We start from the raw sequence: 22,509 nt of genomic DNA on the forward strand, positions 1-22,509 counted from the left end.
CCTCTCCGTAGAGGGAGCGGTGGAGCTCCGTGACGGAGGGCCATTCCAGTCAAGGGTCAGTGAACCCGGGTGTCGAAATGCTACTGAACTAAAATGTAGCAACCAGGTCCATTTATGCAACCTGCATCTCCATCCAAACAAAAGAGCTGCTTTATACTCACAAACTGGGCCAAATATAATAAAACATTTTCACGAGAGTGTATGTTTAGCATATCTTGGAAACCTTGATAGCAAGTCTAAAATTTTACGTACAGTTGAATTACTGTTGCAGTCATTTAGCAAACAAATGGGAATGCATTCACTTTCTTCTTCAAAAGAAATTACATTTAAGTACTTTGTGGTCCAGGAGCAGTGTGCTTAACAGAAGACTTTATCCTTTTCCCGCCTACAGTAAATACAATTTTAATTAGATGTAAAATAAAGGATAAAGCAGATTTTGATGTATACTTACACCATACTAACAATGTGAAGGAATGCCAGTCTCCATGTGTACTGTATCTATCCAATATTCTAAAATATTAACACATTAAAGGATTCAAGATGTTGCCATGGTAATTTAACTTCCTGGGGGATGGAAGGGAAGGAAAGCCACTGTAAAGAAGGTTTCATAATCACTCCTCTGATGTTCAGCAGTGTTGCTCATGATGGTGAACATTTCTCTGAAGGACTCCACAGCCACGGTGGGGTGTTCACCATCTCTTTCACTTCTCGTAGCTATGAATCTTATTTTCAGGAAGAAAATGGAGATTTTTTAAAGATTTTCATTTTATCGACAGTCCCTTTTTGCAAAGCCGTTTTTGTTTCTAGGGCAATTAGTGACCCATGAGCGTGCAAAACACCAGCAAGCATGTGCGTCCCATCCATAACATGAAAAATTCTGCCGTAGCAAATTAGTCGTTTATTGTGTCGACCTTTGTTTTGTTTTAGTTTTTTTTTTTATGACTTTGGCTTTGGCCAGATGTTTGTCCCAGTTGTCTGTTGGCCTCAGTGGGACCGAACCACTGATAATCCCACCATTGGACAGATGTGGTTCCCACAGATAAGACTGTGCCTATGGACATAGCATGTGCACGGTTACTGCATATCACAGGCTATTTAAGGACAACTGAGACTGTTAGGATGGACTATACAGTATACGGTTTTAAAATATACCAAGCTAGAATTTTGGTTTATTTTTATCTTTTAATTACTTTCCAGAAAGGAAATTCCTGCATTTGAGCTGAGCGTAGGGAACAGTTGAACCTCAGATTGCTAGACATTAGTAGTTCACCAGTTAAACTCTGGTAATCGGAATTTAATAAACAGTGCTTTATTTTCATAACTTGTGACCTAATTATTTGTTTCATAATGTGCTGAGTCCATTATTCATTCTCCTTGGAGGATGAAGCCAATTAAATAATCAGTATTGCAACAATAATTATCGTCACAAAGTCGCATTATTGTTGCAGTTCTCACAGTACGACCAGAAATGGACTCAGAGCTGAGTAAAGCCAATATCACTGATGAATCTGGAGTGATTTAAATAGCTACGAGGATTAGTTTAGCATGGCATGAAGGCTACATGGGAAAACTTCATTGTAACAGCTGCCAGCTCATTCAGTTGGCAGCGAAACACAACAGCTGGGACACGGACTCCTACAGCTGACACACCCACACACACTGTCAGTCCAGTCACTGCTGGAATATATTGAATTGGAGCTATAAAGACGTACAGGGCACAGAACACTTCAAAACTCAAGCAGAACATGAAACCCTATGCCAGAATATCCGGCCAATCAGGGTATTTCGGAAACTACTGCTTTTAATGGCCGTCTTCCCCATGGCTGTTACTGACTGATTTGTGTTTGATCTATAACCTGATTTATGGAGCGCTTGGCATGGCAGCAGCAAATGGCTCCCACTTCCAGAGCAGGTGCCTTTTTTATGGCTCTGTGGAACAGAGCATGCACAGGGGACTCCTGCCAAATGTCGGAGTACAGAAAAATAATAATCTACGTCTTGGTACAGCATTATCCAATCAAATATTTAAAATGAGGATGGAGTAGCATATACTACCATTAGAGTTTGGGCTGTGACTGACAGCAACATGAATGGGTCGGACAAAGCTACAGTTTTAAAGACCTTGATGAGGAGTTAGCCTGAATGGTGCCACAAAAATAAATTTTCCATGCAAAAAAGGTCTTTTATAATGGCAGTTCATCTAACTGGAGTGTGTTGGAATGTGGAATATCTCAGGGAAATTAGATGTAGCACAGTAAAGGTAAAACAATCTGTTTGTGAAAATGTGTTTGAATCTGCTTTTAGAGTGTAAGTTTAGTCAACAGTTCTGGGGCTTTTAGGCGTCCCTTTAACCTAGTGAAAGAGTAGCGGAGGAGGCAGTGATTAGAAAGGTCACGAAGAATGCTGTTCTATCTTCTTCCCGTACTTGTGTAGGTTTCCTCCAGGTTACCTTTCCATGGTAGAGTGCAATGACGTGCAGATTAGATTAGACTGACTCTAATCTGCCCCTGTGTGAATAACAATGTGTCCTGCAATAACCACGGCCAACAGTTTTAACCCGGTCCATGGGGATGACTTTATCTTCTGGTGGAAAACAGGTAGAACCCAGACTGGATGCATTTAGCAAGTAGAACAATGTAAGCAGCAGTTACAATGGAACAACTGCACATTTCACATGATAAATAAATGTTCTGCTGTGAAGAAGGTTCAACAAGGTGGTTCCAGTTTAGATGCCAGCGCAGCTATAAAGACAATAGTTATTGAACAGCAGCAACAAATGCCTTGTTAAAACTGCATAATGTCACTGTTATTCTGTAGCACACTAAAGAAGCCATTACTGCTTTTTCAGTAGTGAGATAATACTAAGAGCCATGTTTTAATCGAGGCCCACTTATCAGTGGACTTTCATACTGCCGAAAAGATAAATGGAGAAGCAGACTTTGCATATCTGAGACTGAAAATGACAGAAATGGAAAAAAAGGTATATGAGGAAGAAGGAGCAGTCGACCTCCGTCCTACCATCCTGGTGCTATACAGCATCAGAGGGAAGAGAGAGCCACTGCCATGTCAACCTCGTATCATGTTTCAAATGAAATCAAACCTAGATTTGACTTTTCCAAGCTCCCCTATCCACTGCCATCAGGACAAAAACTCTGCGGGAGAAAAAAGGCATCAAATTACCCTGATGAAATAATCCTGATCTACTGTGAACAACTCGCTTCTTGGTTAACGGCTCCAGACTTCCGAATAGTTTAATCAAGACTCTCCTGATTGCTTTCCAACTAGGCAGATCTTTCCAAATGCTACTATCCTTTCTGACAGTTATAAACGCAGCAAACAATGGCCATTGAAAAACTGGAAAAGCATTTCACAGAATGTAGTTGTTTATTTTTCTGTTGGTACCCCTCCCCTTCACCTGCATTGACCCGAGCCACTGGGCTTTATGAACCTATCTGCTAGCTCCTTCAGAACCCATTATCTGAGGAAGATAACCCTCTCCAGTCTAATTACTCCTCCCGACTATCGTGCAGATTGTCTGCCTATGGAGTGTCAAGTAGCCCATTTAAACCCAGCAAGATATGGTGTTAATATCAGAGTCATTTTGGTAACTGGAGCAAGAGATCCATCAGCGCTGAGGGGTAAACTCTTTTCTGAGCATCTGTTGCCCGACAAGGTTAGCATTGATTAGCATCTCTGCCTACAGACAATAACAGTGATGTCAGTAGCATCTAATGTTTAATTTAACGTGAAAGTTTATGAAGATGTTTGGGAAGCCTTCCATAAGTGCTCTGCTGCGTGGGCATTCCGTTCTTGCATGTTGCTTACTGGTAAAGGGGGAAAAGCCCAAACGAGCCAGCAGGGTGATGCTGGCTATTTGCAGAACATTCTGGTCTGACACAAAGTCATTTGTGATTATTAGTTTTCTACTGCATACATTGCAAATGATTAAAATTTGCTCTCAACCTTAGGAAGATTTCCTTAATCCCATATTGTATGTGTGTAGAGCACTGATGAATAATATGTGTTGGCTGCTGTAGCAGCGTTAATAAGGTGAACAATCCTGGGTCCCTGTTGTGTTTTCTGAGAGACACCTCTTAAAACTGATCCTTTAACCATCATCAGCATCTTGGTTTTTATAAGCAGATTTTATTTTTAGAGCTGTCAAAATTAACGCGTTATTCCAGATTCAGTCATAGTGAGTAATTTGATAGAAAGTTTTCACACAATTTACATGTGTGCAGTACGTTCATAATTGTTCTCCATGGGGAGGGGCTGGTGCTCCACAACACTACCGTACATCCTGGAGGAACTGTTCAGTCAAGGAACAACACAGTGACCATCTCGGTGGGGAGAACCAAAATAACACAAAAAACAGAGTGACATGAATCAATCCAACAGTCTGCAGAAGACTCTTTTGCACTTCCAGCTCAGTAAATCCACTTCTGACAAACTCACTGACTCACTTTAACAAGTGGATCACAAAAACAGACAGATTCATATTGTCAAGAACCAGGACACAAATTTCCAGTTCAAGATTTGTTTATTTTTTACTCCGACATCTGGACACTCAATCTGATTTATAGTTTGAATACAGCACACCATGAGGAACTGTTATTAATTGGGCTTTATGCTTAAGATAACAGTGGCCACTGTGATTTATCTGGTTAGAATTTCAATCATTTGGCATTTCTGGTCATTTTTATTTTTAGCTGCTACGGTTTTTTTTAAAATCCTGTTTATAAATGATCCCTTAATCTGGTGTCTTCAGGGCCATTGAAAAACTGACATCAGCACGACAGTTTACATCACCAAAACATTCTGTGCCACTGTCCACCCAACTCACCACACACACCAACCGTGGCTGGAAGCATGCAAGGCTGCAATACACATTTTAATGTGTCAAAAGTTAGTGAGGTTTTCATTTATGTGACTCATCATAAAACCTTTTTTTTCTGCAGGAACGTACTGTAACAATTTCTTGTCCATTAAAAGTCCATTAATAATTATCCTCAGAAAGTGCTTAAATGATCAAAATTACTCTCAGTGTCTGTCCTTCTTTGCAAGGCTGTGCTTGACTGGAGTAAAGAGAGTATCGAAAAATGAAACGTTTTATATTAAAAGACTTTGACAAAACTTTCAAAACTACCGGTATACAATTACCGAAAAGTGACATCCACAGAGTTGCTTTAATCTTTTATCAGACACTTTTTGATCCATTAATGAAATAAGAAGAACTGACAAATTGCTGAAATTGTAATTTTTCAGGACTGTGTGCTCTAACAAGGATACTGTACTTCTATGGATTTGAAGTGGCAGAAAAGTTGGAAGGTAACGGGAATGCAGCAAGAGCATTTATGTGCCAACATAAAAGAGGTAGTGAGTCTGATAAAGGGGGGGCATTAGATCTAATTATCAGGATTCATTTTCAGGCAAGCTAATATTAGCATCATTAGCTCTTTCAGAAGAGGTTTAGGCAGGAATGTAACAATGTTGTCTCCAAAACTGCATCATTATTATAACATTTCATTAATGTTGCCTTGGGCCCATGTCAGAGTCTCCCTTGCTCTTTTTTCCCCACCAGCACTATTTATATTAAAGTTGCATTAAAAGCAAAATGCACTCATGCAGAGATTCATTTAAAATGATTTAGAAAGAATGCCTTGATGTGCACTTTATATCATACTCATCCATTAGTCAGTGGCAAGCATCAATATGTGAACAAAGTCATTCTAATAATTTCTTCTTACCTCTCAGAGGTGGAAAACTGAGAAAGTGAAATGTTGATCAAGAGTGTTAACAATCACCTTTTGTGTCAAAAGTCTTTGTGGAAATGGCAAAAGCAACATAACTAACTTAACACACTCATTTTAGACATGTTGGTATTATTTTCTTTCACGTGTTTTAACATTTTCTGGTTTTTATACAATCCACATGTTGAAATAAAAGCCTTCAATTCAAAACAGAGCAAGTCTCATTAAAAGAAACAAGTGAGATTGTAAAAATGACAACAACAATCACACAAAGATAAACACATCATGAGACTTTTACAAAGAATGTTTCCAATGAAAGATCCCAGAAATAGCACCAGCACCATCACTGGTGACACTGGGTTCATTGACAATGGCGTCGACATCATTAGCATTATCAGTAGCCACAACTGCTCTCCACTACAACTTTTACAGGTACACATACTATACATATAACTAGCATATTGTGTATATTCAGAAATTTTGATTTAGAGAGTAAAAGTTTGCACTAACAGTCTACAGTGTTAGAACTCCAGCCTGGAACAGACCTCTATAATAGTGCACTTTAAAATGGCAGACAGAAAGCAAGAGAGCAGACAGCATTAAGACAAATTACAAAATGATACAGGCGGTAAAGTGATGCCAAAATAAAACAAAGTGAAGAAAAATGAGAAAGTGGGATTTGAAAGAAATAGACTTGGGTATTCATCCATCATGCAGCCTTGCCTCTGCCAGACATGGGCAATAGATAATACACGAGTGTGATAGGGAGAAGTGCACACTCCTCTTCTATCTATCTATCTCCACTCGCTATCTGGGTTCACTTGTCAGGTCTGCTCTGTCAAGCCCAGACCGAGACGATTGCAAAGGAACAGAGAGAGGTGCAGTTACTCACAAACACAAGGGTGTCAACAAAGAGCCTGACACACACTCAGCAGCAGTTTAAGTAAAGAAAGGATACAAGGAAGACATGGTGTGATCCGCTGCAATACATCATCAGTGTGGAAGAGATAAACACCTGAAGGCTGCTGAAGCAGCTACTGACACACAGTCTTAAAACAGTCACCACACTGGCCGGAAAAGATGTTTCCCACCCCCAACGCCACAGATAATACTCTGTATTTATATGTGCCAATTAATGGCTGTTATTTGTCGTATTTACCACCCTTGAGGCAGCCTGTATGAAAGAATGTAGTTTAAAACTCTGCGACAGTGACCAGGTGAGCAGGGCGCATCTTTATTCAACACCAGCCCCTGAAAAAGTTGAAGGCCTGCATGCAGTTCAGCATTATTTGAGGGGACAGGGACGGTTGGTGGAGCGATTTCAATCTCCTCCCAGTCAGAAAGGCATTCGCCGGCAGCTCATTTCCACATGCGTTATTTGCGGCAGGAGGTGCAAATGTGTGCAAATTCTGACACAAATTTAAAATTGCTTTTAAAGTTACTCCTGAAGCCTGTGATTGATGCAGAGACAAACACGTGCTGACTCCCCCTAGACCAGGAGGGAGGTCAAACATATAAAAGGTTTCCTTCGGTCCATTTACTTTCTATATGCTTTATACATATACATACACACACACACACACACACACACACACACACACACACACACATATATATATATATACAGTATATATAAATAAATAAAAATCTCTTCCTCGCCCTCCTGGGCGGTGCCTCCTTCCTTCAGACTCGGGTCCTCTACCAGAGGCCTGGGAGTCTGAGGGTTCTGCGCAGGATCTTAGCTCTTCTGCGCTCTTCTGGACAGAGATCTCTGGTGTGGTTCCTGGTATCTGTTGGAGCCATCTACTCAGGTTGGGTGTTACTGCCCCTAGTGTCCCAATCACCACTGGGACCACTGTTGCCTTCATCCCCCACATTCTCTCTATCTCCTCCTTCAGCCCTTGGTACTTCTTCAGCTTCTCGTGTTCCTTCTTCCTGATGTTGCTATCACTCGGGATTGCTACATCTATCACCACCACTGTCTTCCGGTGTTTATCCACCACCACTATGTCAGGAGATATATATACATATATATATGATGCAGGCTGTGTTTCAGTTACCTCCGTTAAGTCAGGAACTTATTGAAAAAGTCCCTTTTCCATTTACTCTGTAAGCAAGTACTAATGGGGGATTGCAGGATCCCTGTACATAAATATTAAAAGATCTAGTCAAGCTCAAGAGCTGTGAGATAAGTAAGGCCATTTATAAAATTGCCTTGACATCTGTTGCAGCTGCCATGTAATATATTGCTTCCAATCGCTTCTGTGTTTCCTATTAGTGTTTGTTTCGTGCTACCTGAAGGACCGGATAGAAAGAAGGAGACACAAAACCTACATTTTCTATGAGGTCGTAATCTTCCTGATTACGTATCCTCAAACTTCCTGATATTCATGTTGCGTTTTATTTGAAAGAATCACATTTATTTGCTAGAATCACATCTGTGGGATGCTAATCCCAGGAATTTTCTGCTTAGCCATACCATATGTATATTTATAAGTATGGGATTATGTGAAATTTGAAGCTGTTTTTCACATCGTAAATCTAATCAGAACCACAGAGGCTAAAATTGTGTATTTAAAAGGGTTTTTCTCTTAAATCCTTGCATCTCAGCCCTGTTCCTGGAACATCTTGTCCTGATTTACCACCATCTCTTTCACACAGACACAGTGGAAAAAAGAAAGGAACGTTATCAAAATGAGCACCCGTGCTGGTTGGGGTTAAGGTTTGGGGTTTACAGACGTTATCACCTTTTCAGCGGGCCGTGTTTAGGACAAAGTGCTTTGTTTTTGCGCCGCTAAGCGCTGACAGGCTTCTGTAGATTTCACGGCACCTGTTTCACCAGCCGACACTGACATTTCCCGCCCATAGGCTGTCTGCACTCTTGCCTACTTGGGAGCCTCAGCTGACAAGTTCAACCAATCTTGCACAAACTCCAACAGTTATTTCACAAAATAATAATAGAAAAGCTCAGCTATCCTGACATGTACCATGTTCTCCACTGAAAGGAAATAAAAAAGGAGAAAGGAATGTGGCTGAGAGGCCAGGAGCTGAGATTAGACTGCTCAGGTTTGTGGTCCAAGATTGACTACTATGGACAGCAGCCTGACATGGACAGTAAATATCCATATTTATAAGTATCCGGTATAAAAAAAACACAAATTCCCACAATTCCTTGTGGGGCCTGTGATGGTAACTAAAGCTGAAGTTAACATAAAGTTTATTCTATGATCTTCATCATTATTATGATATATATGACTGTGTTTGCTGCAGCTATACATCCAGACTGCCATCACACCCAACTCAGGATGGAGAAGGGAAAGGAAGAAGAATTAAAAAAAAAAAGAACCCAGAAAAAGAAAGGAATAAACCTGTGAGGATGTTTGGAGTCTTGCAGGGTGTACCCCTGATTCCATGCTACTTTGCAGTTGGCATCCTTTCCCTCTCTTTCTCCTCTTGCTCTCCTTCTCCCCCTTTCTCTATCTCTCTCCCTCTCCTCCTCTCTTTCTCCTAGCACAGTCCCTCCCCTTCACCTTCTCACGTCTCCCTTCCTCTCTTTCAGCATCATCTCTCACCCGCTCTTCCCTGGTGAGGTGGGATTACGCCAATGAGCCAGCATCTGCTGTCATGCACACGGACACACACATGCGCACACACAAATGCTGTGGACATTTAACCCCCTGCTGTAGTGGGCAGCATGTGGCGGTGTCGAGAACATCGCGGTGACATATTTTTGGACGTTGAAAGTCAGAGGCAGCTTGCTGCTGTGTCGCCGTCTTCACACTTAAAGCTTCTCTAGGGAAAAGAAATTCCTTCCTTCCTCATTATTCAATCTGCCGTCCACTCCTTTTCTTCCTTCATCAGTCATCCCCCTCATTCACAGCACCTTTTCCTGGCCTGATTATTCTTCTCTTCAGCAGCCTTTTCTTTGTTGATCAATGCATTTCTTTATCTCTTTCTCGTTTCTCTCCACCACATAAACAGGATTTGTTCCTAATTGATGTGCCCTGTTCAATAAAGGTCACCCCCCACCAATAACCTTTTATGTTCCAGTTTTCGGCTTCTTTTAGTGCCTCCATCCTTCCACCCTGCTCCTCCTTTCCTTTCATCTATCTCCTCTGCTCCATGTCCTGCCCTGCATGCATTTAATCGCTCATCCCGATTTACCTCTTGTAAATCTTGCAGTTGTTACCGTAAAAGGTGTTTGTACCTGCAACACTTTTAGTCTAGACTGAACTTGCAGGCCGTCGCATCAATCTATCGGGGTGAAACTCTGAAATTCATTCAGCTTTGTATCTAAATTCCACGGTTTCCTGCACCGCCTGTCTCTTCTTAAAGACACATCAATCAACTGGAATCCACACTCCTCCAGAATGTGTCATCACCTGCATATTTATCATACCAGCTGACTATCACAGACTGAAGAGGAAAACTACTGGCCGTTTTGAACAGCCAACACTGACTTCAGCATCCCAGACATTATTTCAGATGTCGAGACATTTTCTTCCCTTGGAGATTTGAGCGTTTGCCATTTTGAAAACTATTACAGAAGCACCAAAGTCTCTTTAGCTCATGTGAGGTGCATTTGTTCAGATTCTCCAGGAGGGTTGAAATACTTGTCTGTAAAGTGTCCTGCTAAATGCTCCATCAATTATCACGGGGGGGTCAAAGATAATTAAGCTCTGCAAGGGTCAACCACGCAAACCTCAGTTTGCCTGGATGACATCTATTAGACTCATCACAGGAGATTGATGAAAACGGACTAAACGATGGTGGTTTTGCACCAACAAATGAACTCAAACACTTGAGGATCTGCACTCAGGTCCTGCAGAAATTGCAGACTCATCATTCTCCTTTGAGCTGTTGCCAGGAAAAGGTCAGAAATTTCCTCATTATGATTAAAATGTGTCAGGGTCGGGATCACAAGTGGGGAGAGGCAAGTGGGGACACTATAAAGCATTTTACACACCGACATCTTCAGTGCACAGTTCTGCTTCTGTTTTTAGGAAGAAGGAGCCTTTATTTCCCCACATTGTAGCTGTGACACTTAAAACCTCAAAGGGTTTTTTCCAGATTTGACATATGCTGCTGAAGGATGTCGATGAGTAAACACAGGAAGTGATGCCTCCGAATTCCACTCAAGCACCACAATATCTGCATTTCCAGGATATTGGCTAATATTGAATTGTGTATAGTATTTTTGTGTTAAGGAAAGCCATACAGTCAAAATACCAAAGCATTTTTATTCTCAACACTGATAAGTAGCGACAAGCCAAAAACATTTAGAAGACTGAAGTCTAAAGATCAATTAATTGGTTTAAATTGCTCTCCAGGCAGATAAACGACCATAAAGGAATCTTTCTGGCTTGTTATGTTGTTAAAAGTTGTGCAATAGCTGCCATTAGACAGCATGTGGTCAAGACTGCATGTTGGCTTCAAAGAGACCCAAAAAACTGAACTCCAACCCATCACGAAGACATGGCTCCTGTCAGCTCTCAGGCTGTCAGCTCTTGTCTATAAACCTCAGAGAGACGAGCCTTCTGTAACTGTCACCTCTGTCTTGGGTGTTGTTGGACTCGTTCTGATGGGCTGACAGGAGCAAGAAACAATCTGTTTAGCAGCTGATGAACCAGTCAAATTAGGCTTCACAGAAAATGTCGATATTCACTCTGAAACGGTGTCCAATGTTAGAGCAGAAGTTCACCCCAGATTGGTAAAGATTACGTTTCACCCCTTTGATCCATATTCAGGTTTTCCTCACATTCATCAAGCCTGTACAAAAGTATAGATCTACATTCCTCTGATTATTGTTGGTCTGAAAATGCCTGGAGGAGTTGGTGAAAAAGGAAAACATCAGTGGGCTGCCATTGCTTTTCTCATAAAGAGTTAAGTTACATCATTCTGCGGCATACTTATCACCTGTATCCAGTAAAATGGTGGAAAAAATTACAGATATAATTTAGTTGGAGTGGTAGATTTTTTTAGTGCAAAATTCAGGTATAATAAAACAATTTAGCAACACACAAAAACAAAATGTTCACATACTAAATTTAGCTTCTAGCAAAACATTACACTAATTTGGATTTTGGATAGTATTAACGTCCAGGCTGGCGCGTCGCCCGTATCCAAGTTTCCCAACATATTATTACTGAGTGGCCAAAGTTACTGACTGTTGGTGAAACATGAGCTACATTTACTCCTGGGTGAGCTACATTTTTTACAACACAATGGGGAAGCAAGCCAACGCAACACACCTGTCTGGATGGGGGAGCCATTTCTGGAATTGTCTACATTTGCTGTTTTCAGAACATCTATAAACATTTATTTTTGATGCACAAAGAAGCAATGAAAGTGAAGTGAACCAGTAAACCAGAGCTAATGAGCTGATGCAGGACCAACAGTTGGCCCAGTGCAGTAATGCTGGACTGGCTCCTGGCTACAGCACAGTGGAGGGTTGCACTTGGCCTCCAGTGTGCAATTGTTAGAGCTTTCTTAATGGATCGTGCTGTAGCACCTGCTCTGTATCCTTTGTCCCCCCCCCAAAAAAAGAAAGAAAATCTGCTGCGCTAAAGTCATCCCATTACTTTCTCCTGTTCTTTTGCATTTCATCACACTTTCCCAACAGTTTAGCCCCACTTTTCCCCTGAAAACATCCCCCCATTCATCCAGGTTGCCATCTCCCTTCAACAACCCCCCACACTCACTTTACAACCCAGTCTTCATTCCCCTCAGTTTAATCATCCACATAGATCTGTTACAGATTTTAGCTCCCACAATTCCTTCAAACCAATTCCTTCTTTCCACGCTGTTCCAAGTCTTCTGTTCTCCCAAGAATCATCCACATCCTTTAACTCTGCTCCCATCTCACACCATCTTTTCAGCTCAGTCTTTTTTCAGACCCACTTCTGCGAGCTCCACGCACGTCAAGAGCCCACCTCCCACTCCTTCACCACTATCCATCCCTGCATCTTCCTCTCCTTCGCCTCTGGCTTTAATCTAGAGAGGGGGTACCCACTGCCTTCAAATCACATGGAAAAGAAAACACCAGCGCCATTATCTCTCCATCTGTCTAGTGTGTGTGTGTGTGTGTGTGTGTGTGTGTGTGTGTGTGAGGGAGAGAGAGAGAGAGATCATCCATATTTACAAACCGACCACTCCAGAAAAAGAGACAATCACCACAAAACATTCAATAAGGCAGAGAAAGAGAGTTCGAGGAGAGAAGAGCAGATGATAAAAGTACCGTACCTGAGCTCCTCTCCTGCCTGGATAGAGGTGATTCCTCTGGTGAACTACTCCACTCCGCAAAGGATACGTTAACCAATACTCATCCACCTCTGAGAAATGTTTCCAGCCAAACGGGAATAATATCCAGTTTTCTTTGGTCTCCCTGGAGTCGCGGTGGGGCAAGTAAGATGCTTTAACTGATATCCGGGAGCCCGACTCGTGCAGCCCGTCACCTACAGTGAGCTGATGTCCGACAATGATGCTCCCGGGCAGAGCTGCGAGCGCGGAAAAAGCGCCGTTAGAGCGGCGCGCCGCCGCGTTGCGCGCCCGATCAGCGGCCAGACGAGCGCTCCTTTTGAGGGATATATCAAAGTGTCAAGGGTTAATGTCCGGTGGGTAGAATTTAGTTAAAAAGCGAAGGGGGAGCCGGTGGGAGGCGGCAGTGATGAAGAAACGTCGCGATCTGGAGTCGGGCACGATTGTTAGTTTTAGGTGAGCCGGTTAAGCTCCCCTAGAGCTCTTTGCTCCGTTCAGTCATTCCTGTACACATCAACACATTTAAGTCATTCAAGGATTTGGTCAAACCTCAATCACAGAATAACAATCCAATCGGATTGTCGCTAGGCAGGTGAAATACGCCCCAAGGTTAAAAGAGCGTAGCAATGATTACTCTTGTAATAAAGAGAATCGGTTGGTGGCAGAGCCAGGAGAGCTTGGAGAAATGACTCTACCCTCCTTCCAGCCACTGAAGTGACTTTGCGTTGACCTCTTTCCTCTCTTCGCGTCCTCCTTCACGGAAGAGAAGCCGGACAACAGCGCGTTCTGTGCGGCGGACGGCACCTTATTGACAGAGGCGTTCCAGATCAGAGGAAGGGCGAGCTTCACACACAGAGGAAAGCCGATAGATCCCACCGACAAAGCAGTCTCACACTACATTTAATGTCTTCTTCTTAAAAGCTTTCTGATCCGCCGCGGTGAGCATCTCCGCTCCCTCGGGCGGATACTTTCACACTGCGCGGGTTTGTCCCGGGAGGCGATCTACGCCTACGATCTCCTCTCCCGTCTGCCTGCTGTTCTCCGCATCCGCGTCGGTCTCTGGCAACTGACAAGCGTCTCCTCCGCGATTTCAATACGTTATTAACGGATGCGGGGACGTTCTCATGACCGTGCGTGATGCAAGCGCCGGGGCGTTTGCCTGCTGCAACCACCTGATATACTGTAGTTTGGATCCATCCTATCATACAACAAGCGGGATTTTTTTAATCCTCTATAATTCCATCCATCTAGCATTGGACTTTAAGTTATTATTGCAGTTTACATTTTTTTTTGTTCATAAATACGTTGTCCTGTAGGAGTTTCCACTGGACGGAAATAATCCTAAATAAATAAATGTGGGTGTCACAGACCTGATTGATGTTTTAACAACCCCCCCCACCACCACCACCAAAAAAACCAAAAACGTAAGTTTGTGTCATCAGAGGCAGATTTAATAAATACAGCCATACAACGGTGTTGGGGTTTGGATGCAGTAGGGAATGGTAAAAAGAGAAAACTCGACGGAGGAAGAAATAGAAAGAGACAAACATCATAAAAATAAGAGCTATCACATTGGGGCCAGGGAAATGAAAGTTCTGATGCTGTGTGTCATGTTCTTTAACCTCAATTGAAATAGAAAAACCTCTGGGCCACATGGACGAAAGGTCAACTAAATAAATGTGTTTATGTGAAAGGAATGGACAGAGGGTGCGAGAGACAAATGTGAGGTGTGGAGGTCTTGGACGGTTATTTTAGGAACCATATTTGAAAGTCACTTTGGCAGGCATGCTGAGTGGTTTTGTTTTAAGCCTCAGAAAATAAAATAAAACCAGTCAATTTCTGCTATCACCCACAGCAGTTATCTTATTTCTGAATCCCCTTAATAGAAAAGTACTTATTGATCTGAGAAATCCTCTTGACTTTTAAACGTTAGTTTATTTTCTCGGAGACGTCCAGCAACGTAACGACTGTGCTGCAACACAAATGCAAGCTAAACATTGGATCATTGGGTTAAATGGGCAGGACGCTGAATGTTTTAGCCTGCGGTGTTCTATCATCTGTCTGGATTCTAAGCACACAAGATTTAATTATAGGGGTCAACCCAGATTATAACTCGGAGTGAATTGTGACCTTTGTGTCCCAACTGTCATCATTTGTATTGAGGTAATCTCACCCCCACATGGATGCTTGAGAACTCTGGAGGTTGAAACTATCAGCTTCTGAAGGAATAAACTCCTGCCCAAAAGAATGTTTTGTTCTAAATGTAAAAGATGGTTTCAGCAGGTTTTGGGCTTCATGATTGCTAACTTTAAAGCCTGTGATGTCATGTGTGATGGCATCAGCACAATGGTGGTGATGCAGCATTTAGCTGTATTTACTCGAGTGGTTTCTGGAGGCTCTCTGGAGCGGAAACAGTTGAGCCAGAGAGACAGAAAACAATAAGAGGTTACAAGAGATAAAGACTGAGAAAATTTGGGAAATACAAGACGGTTAGGGAGATAAAAAAAGACCCGGAAGACCCTCCAGGCAATTCAGCAACACGGACAGAAGTGTAGTGAGATTTAGCAGTGAAAGGCCGGAACAACTTTATCCTCAAAGAGAAAAGCCAAAAGCTCTTCTCGACATGCACTGATCGTTCCTCTACTCCCTCTCTCTCTCAGACTTGCTTCTTTAACTCGTACCATCAATTTCTCCCCAAGCATCCACCCTAAATCCTGCGCACTTTGTTTGTAACCATCCCTTGTAGATTAGCATCGATACGATAGCTGATAGGAAAAAATGGAAAATGTGTTGGTACACGAGCAACAAAAGGACACAAACTCATGGATTTGTGTATTTTAAAATACTGAGTAGATCATACAAAGCACAAAACTTTTTCCAGAATGTTGTGCTGATACTGTCGAACTGGTAAAGATAGTGTCTCATTTGATGGTTTTGTCTTTGGAGATTAGTATTTGTGTTTCATGTTTTTGTCAGATCAAGTTTTCTGGAGATGTTTGAAGCGAAAAGAGAGGGCTCTTCTGTGTCATCACTCTACAGAAGGATCTGTGTGTCGGCTAGACTCAAAGTACTTCTTTTTTCCCCATTCAATCAACATCCTGTTCCTTGCCTATAGTTTTCTGTCCCTGTCAGAGACTCGTCGATGAACTAATGTGTCAGTCTTGGCGTCAGTGCCTCATGTTGACAGACGATCCATCATTCTGTCAGGTAATTGATGGTCATTGACTCGCTGTGGGTTTAAGCGTTTAATTAAGGAGACTAAAAGCCTGTTTCACAGACAGGATTAGTTGTAACGATGGAAACAGAGTCCTGCTTTCCTGGTGGCAAACTGCAGACAGTTAGGAGTCCTCTTCATTAATCAACCAAAACTAAGGTTTCATCTTTATTAAAACAGCATCCTTGTCGAGTGGAAGGAAACGTTCTCAAACAGCACAAAAACAAGACAAAAAATGAAAAGATTTGAGCTCGATACAGTACAGTTTCAGTCCCAGATTGCATCCTATCGCGTTCAGCCTAGCATGCTATTAAAAGGGATTTTCCATTGCTAATATTAATTTAGTTGCTAACAACAATGGATAATAATTGTTTTCTTTTATTTAACAAGCTTAAACATTCCAAACAAAGAAGAAACGTCTGCTTCAAGCTGTGATGAGAGTCAGCAGGGCATCACTGCTGTGGCTCTTATTCAACTCCTGTAGAAGAGAATACATTGGCAATTTGCAAGCTTTCTTGCAAACATCCTGACACGCGGGAAAAGACCACAATGTTAAAGACAACCAAAGCTCCTCTGACTTGAAAGTTTGAAATCCCAAACAGAAAGTGCCAAAAGTATGAGAGCATATTTATTATTTGTGGAGTTGGCCATATTTCTAATTGTTCTAAAGATTCAACTGGGACTCAGAACAGTGGGACTCACTACATCTGATTGTTTTTGTGTTCAAATCAAACCATCTGGCTATTTCAGCAACATTTTTAATGAAATTGTGTTTTGGTGGCAAAAAAGAGAAATGTTTAAAGCTTAAACCTTTTAGGTGTTGTGATCATTTTGGCCATTATCACTATAGTTAACGGATATCATGGATAGAGCCAATTAGGTTTTTTTTGTGCTTTTTGACTTTGCTGAAGTAAAGAAAGTAATCATTTTAAAATATGTGTTTACATTCTAATCTTAAAAAAATCCTGTTTTTGCATCTTTAAAGTTTTATTTAATGATTTTGATTTTGTGACATTGTTTTCTGGCACTTTTCACAGTTAAAAGCAGAAACTGATTGGAAATCAGGAAGAGCTGTATAGGAAACTTGTCTTTACCAGCCCAACTGTTGCTTGATTCCTCTGGAGAAAAGGTGACTGATTAGCTTTGGCTGTGTTGTAATAAGGCAAGTCTTCCATTTCACTCCTCAGAAAATAAATAAATGTATGCCCTCAGGGTGCCTGTTTACTTCCTGGAGCAAGGGATAAGCAAGACGGATACGGTTCTGTCAGAGTGGCAAGGTTACAGTCTAATGGAGCTCACAGGAATGTCTCTCCTGACACGTCCACAACGCCAGGCCAGCTATTACATGGCAGAGAGAGAGGAAGGGAGAGAAGGACAAACCGTGACAGAGTGACAGTGAACGAGTCGAAGTGGCCTTCTATCACAGAGGGAGAGGGAACGGCCCTGGCGCGGCTGCAGCACTCTCATCCATCACTCCCCCTTCCCCTCAAAGTAGATCTGAGCATAGAAACAACGGCGGCTGTTATCTGTACTAATGCTCTTATGTCTACATCACACGTTATGCTTTGGGTATGATTCTGAATTCGCCCTTTTTTTGTGTGTTTGTGTTACCCTCCTCCCTCCTTCAGCTCTCACTTGTATAGTTACCCTGGTTGGACATTACTGGCTCTTTAAATCACTGCTCCTCTGCTCTGCCTGTGTCATCAGCCCACCTGGAGCACATCAGGCCTAACCAGTAGCATGATACAGGGCTTCACAGCTTGTTGTTGAGCCCTCCTGGCAAATCACGTTTTAGGCTTGCAAAAAGGGTTTTTCTGCCCTCTGTTTTTAAGGAGGTTTTAGAAAATAATTTTGGACTTTTGCACTGCTACCTCATCTAACCTGCTTGTCTCTCATTTCCTGCTCTTCTCTCCGCCCACCACTCCTTTCTCACTCCCTCTGCCCATCAGCCATATAGCCATTGTGTTACATCATTAAACATTATTTTTTTGGTTGTCCAGGTACGGGAGGCTGACTCCATCGCTACTTTTAAGATTAGGCTTAAAACCTACCTCTTCGAAAAAGCTTCCTCTCCTCTCCTCTCCTCTCCTCTCCTCTCCTCTCCTCTCCTCTCCTCTCCTCTCCTCTCCTCTCCTCTCCTCTCCTCTCCTCTCCTCATCAAGTAAACCAGTAATGCTATTTGCTGTGTAGTTTTCTGCTCCCCCCCCTTCTGTATTCATTTACAGGTATCGCCGCCTCCAGAGCTGTACACTGACCTCCGACCCCACTGACCCACTCAACCAGCAGCTTATTCAATTCAATTTAATTCAATATAATGTATTTTTGTATGTATTTCTATGCTCCTCTCCTCTCCTCTCCTCTCCTCTCCTCTCCTCTCCTCTCCTCTCCTCTCCTCTCCTCTCCTCTCCTCTCCTACCTATTCTATCCTCGACCTGTCCTCCCCCTTCTCCTCTCTCTCTACCCAGCCGGCCATCAGCAGGAGGGTCCCCCTACATGAGCCTGGTCCTGCTCAAGGTTTCTTCCTGTTAAAGGGGAGTTTTTCCTTGCCACTGTTGCTTGTCTGGGGTTAGGCTCTGGGATTCTGGAAAGCGCCTTGAAACAATTTTGATTGTAAAAGATGCTATATAAATAAAGATTGATTGATTGAAAGTGGTTCCTTTTTTTACAGATACTGTCATTTTCAATATAAGAAGGCTGGGGCTGTGTATGAGTTTGTTTGTATACGTGTGTGTGCGTGTGTGTGTGTGGGGGGGGGGGGTGTTAGAGTGTGTGTGTGTGTGTGTTTGGGGTGTTGATGAGGATAAACATAGACATAAAATGCAAATGGCAGATAGAAGTGCAGAAAAGGAAAGTAGAGTCTCCTATGGCCCAGCCTGGCAACGAGTGATGGGAAGAAGATCAGGAAGAGAGGAGAAGTCAATACAGAGTGAGAGCGTGACACAATCACAATGTGTGTGTGTGTGTGTGTGTGTGTGTGGTGTGTGTGTGTGTGTTGGGGGCAGGGAGGATCAGGTCACACACTCCCCCAATAATCCCAATCAGATATATAATTTTAATTAATTTTAATTTTAATTAATTGAAATTTAGGCCTTAACTTCCAGGTGCAGGAATATGGACTATCAGCTCATTTGCTCAGAGGAAATAATGGGAGGTCATTGAACATCAAGAAAATGAGAGTCAAAGTGAAAAGAAGACTGGAATTATAAAGAGTCTAAAAAATTGAATTGAAAAAGTGTGTGCGATTAGCCCTCTTGTACATTATTTATTCTCTTACGTTTTAAACCACAATAACTCATTTTCTGTATATCCCTTTAACCTTAAACTCTGTCACACTGTTTTATATGTGTATGCATATATATAGCCATATATGATTATTTTATATATGTATTACCAGTAGATATTTTTTTAGATGCATGATTATTAATGAATTAGGAATCAAATGTCTAAAATGCACCACACTTCAGAGCATTTGCCCAGGATTTTAATTTAAAGCCTCCAGACAGGAGAGAGAATAAAATATGAAGATGTCTATTCTCTGTTTTGAATGGGATTAGAGTCAGTCAGTCTGTTGGAAGTTTGAATCCCAGTTTAAGCTGTGAGGTTTCGTCCCAGTGTCTCTGCACATTTCTGCTATAACTGATAGTCACAGCACATCTTCCACCAACAGGCAGCATCATGTAAAGCATGTTTTATTTAGGACTCCCACTATCCACAGCTCATTTGTACAAAACCAGGAAGAAGGACCGATAGATGAGAAGGCTGATAAGTTGAACTAAGACAGGGAGGAAGAATGAGAGAGGGAGGGAGCGAGACAGGAAAGGAGAGAGACAAGGAGGGAAAGAGACAAGGAGAGAGCAAGAGAAGGGGGAGAAAGAGTGAGAGAGAAAAAGAGAGAATTTGAATTTTGAAAACAGCTCTTACAAAGAACATAAACATAATTTCGATCTTTAAAACCACTAACTCAGAATTAATAGATATGTAAATAAACAATCTATCTATATTGCAACCCCACAGTGGGGGGACGACACCCTCTGTGAGTGCCACCATCGGAACAGAAGCCACTAGCCCCACGACAATGGCAGAATCACCCAAAGTCATGGCTGATGCTGGGGCCGGTACGGAACCAGCAGCAGCAAAAGTCCAAGGAGCCTCACTCGCAGCCCAACCAACGGCAATAGCCACGGCCGGCTGAGTCGATTGAGCTTCACATTTCTCGGGGCAGGTGGTAGAAAACTCTTTGTCAGAGCAGGCTGGATGGCACAAATCTACCACAGCCAAAACACCTCATGTTCTCAGAGGACGCAAACACCATGTAGACATCGACGTTCAGAGAGTAAGACAGGTTCAGGTGGCCTTCTTTGACTTTTAGGATCATCATTACCTGTCTCCTGTAGCAAACAACGTGTTTTAGCTTTGGTGATTTGCAGCCCAGTGTAACCATCCTGATGGGGGAGACCAGCTGCCGATACCAGGACAGCTCCTTCACCAGGAAATTGTTTTAATGAATGGGGGAGCATTGGATATCATCACTTTATTGGCCGGGTTGCTGAGAGGGGAGACGCTGGTGAAGGTGTCTTGTATTACCACCCCTTTGTCCACTAGTTCACTAACTTTAGCCATGGTATCCACAAATATGACAATGGCCCCGTTCACCCTCGATGCAGACTTGAGACTCTCAATGTCCCCTAATGCGAGAGCAGCCTCCTTCACCGAGTGCTGCACCGTGGGGCTGAGTTTGACTGCATGATGGCGAGTCACCCTCTCAAACTATGCAGGTACGATAGCCACCACCAGCATCACGCCAAACAAACGTACCCCCCCTCCAAACACACACACACACACACAAACACGCACAAACTAATCCAAAGCCCCTTTAACAACCTAAAATAATAATAATAAAAACTCATACCCACAATCACCCACAAGAAAGAATGAAGTTTTCCCACGGAAAAATGCACAAAGTTTGAATCGTAATATGATTCGCCCTCAGCTCCTCACTCACACGCCACCTCAGTCAGAGCGAGATGGGGCGAGGGAGGGAGAGAGAGGGAAAGAGAGAGATTTTTCACACTAACATGAAATGTCCATTTTTTTCTTAAAGGTGCCATTATTATTATTATTATTATTATTATTATTATTATTATTGTTATTATTATTATTAACAATCATTCTGGTTCACTGTTAAACCATCAGATAACTTTGTTGTGACTGAACACATTGGCCCTCCCTGTGTGCAACAGTCTGGTTTTGTGTCCTGCCCTCATGAAGTTTTAATCAGTTATGTTTAAATATATGTATTATTTGAAATTTTCAACATGTCTTCAATAAATTACTTTAAATTTTCAGTGGGGACACAAATTGATGGGTACATGGAGATTCCAAAAAAAAAACATGTTGGTTTAGCTGCTGCTGCCAGTATAATTGAGCCTCACACAGGGATCCCAGCTGGACAAGCCGTTTGTTCGGCTGAATGATGAACACACGCAGCACAGCAGCATTCATCAGAGGCAGCAAAGGTTTCTGGATCTCTCTGTTGGTCCAACAGCAGAAATGCTGACCCTTTGTAGCTCTGCACTGACCATGGTGCCAACAGCACAACACCATAATGTAGCTGTGCCTCCATTTGTTCCCCTCTGACATTGCTATGCTCAAGCATTGACTCGGTGCTGCTCTGGACAAACATCTTAATCAATGAGGTGGATTTATATAACACAGTGCTGCAACTGTCACAAAAGCAACTGGCAAGAGGACAAGATGGCTGCTGTCAGTGGGTAAAGTCACTGCTTATATAGGACAGAGAGGCTAAATTAATAAAACACAGCATTCTACCAAACATAATGTCATAGCAACAGAAAATGTTTAACAATCCTTCTTAGCAACAGGTGCACACCACCCAACCACCGTGTCTGAAATCACTCACTGTTCCCTGGATAGTGCTCTAACTGTCCCAAAGTTAGGATCGCTGTAGCCTATTTAGAGCCCTCAATGCATCCCATAATGCATTGTAAAAAAACAGCATTCAACCGATGTGCTCTTCACAAGCAGTATATCCCATCATCTCGGTCACGGCATGATAGTTTTTTCCCTCTCCCTCTCCCCCTCCCCTTCTGTTTCTTGTCTATATTTCCCTTGTCTGTCTGTTTTCAGGCTGGGCAGAACTGCTTCCTGGTTCATTCCCATCACGCGATCTACACACCTGCAACTCATCTCCAGATAATCCTCTACATTCTACGTTTTAAAAGACTGATCCACGCTTCCATCTTTGCTAATTCGTTGTTCAACCCTCCA

At 42.4% G+C, this 22,509-nt stretch overlaps 1 protein-coding gene and 1 long non-coding RNA gene across 10 annotated transcripts in view; one reads left to right on the top strand and one right to left on the bottom strand.

The window, feature by feature from the left end:
* Window positions 1–14,178, bottom strand: part of LOC101065389 (leucine-rich repeat and fibronectin type III domain-containing protein 1-like protein) — a 115,517-nt gene extending 101,339 nt beyond the window's left edge. For all 9 annotated transcript variants that reach the window (XM_003977069.2, XM_029844081.1, XM_029844079.1 and 6 more), the window contains exon 1: window positions 12,993–14,178. The gene's annotated coding sequence lies outside the window, so the exon portion shown is untranslated. The remainder of the gene's footprint in view (window positions 1–12,992) is intronic.
* LOC115251522 (uncharacterized) lies at window positions 13,021–18,319 on the top strand. Its single transcript, XR_003890086.1, has 3 exons — window positions 13,021–13,154; window positions 17,259–17,350; window positions 17,434–18,319. It is a non-coding gene; the product is annotated as an uncharacterized lncRNA (long non-coding RNA).
* The last annotated feature ends 4,190 nt before the right edge of the window (window positions 18,320–22,509 follow it).

Source organism: Takifugu rubripes, chromosome 11 (genome assembly GCF_901000725.2).
Source record: "Takifugu rubripes chromosome 11, fTakRub1.2, whole genome shotgun sequence".
Classification (NCBI taxonomy): Eukaryota; Metazoa; Chordata; class Actinopteri; order Tetraodontiformes; family Tetraodontidae; genus Takifugu; species Takifugu rubripes.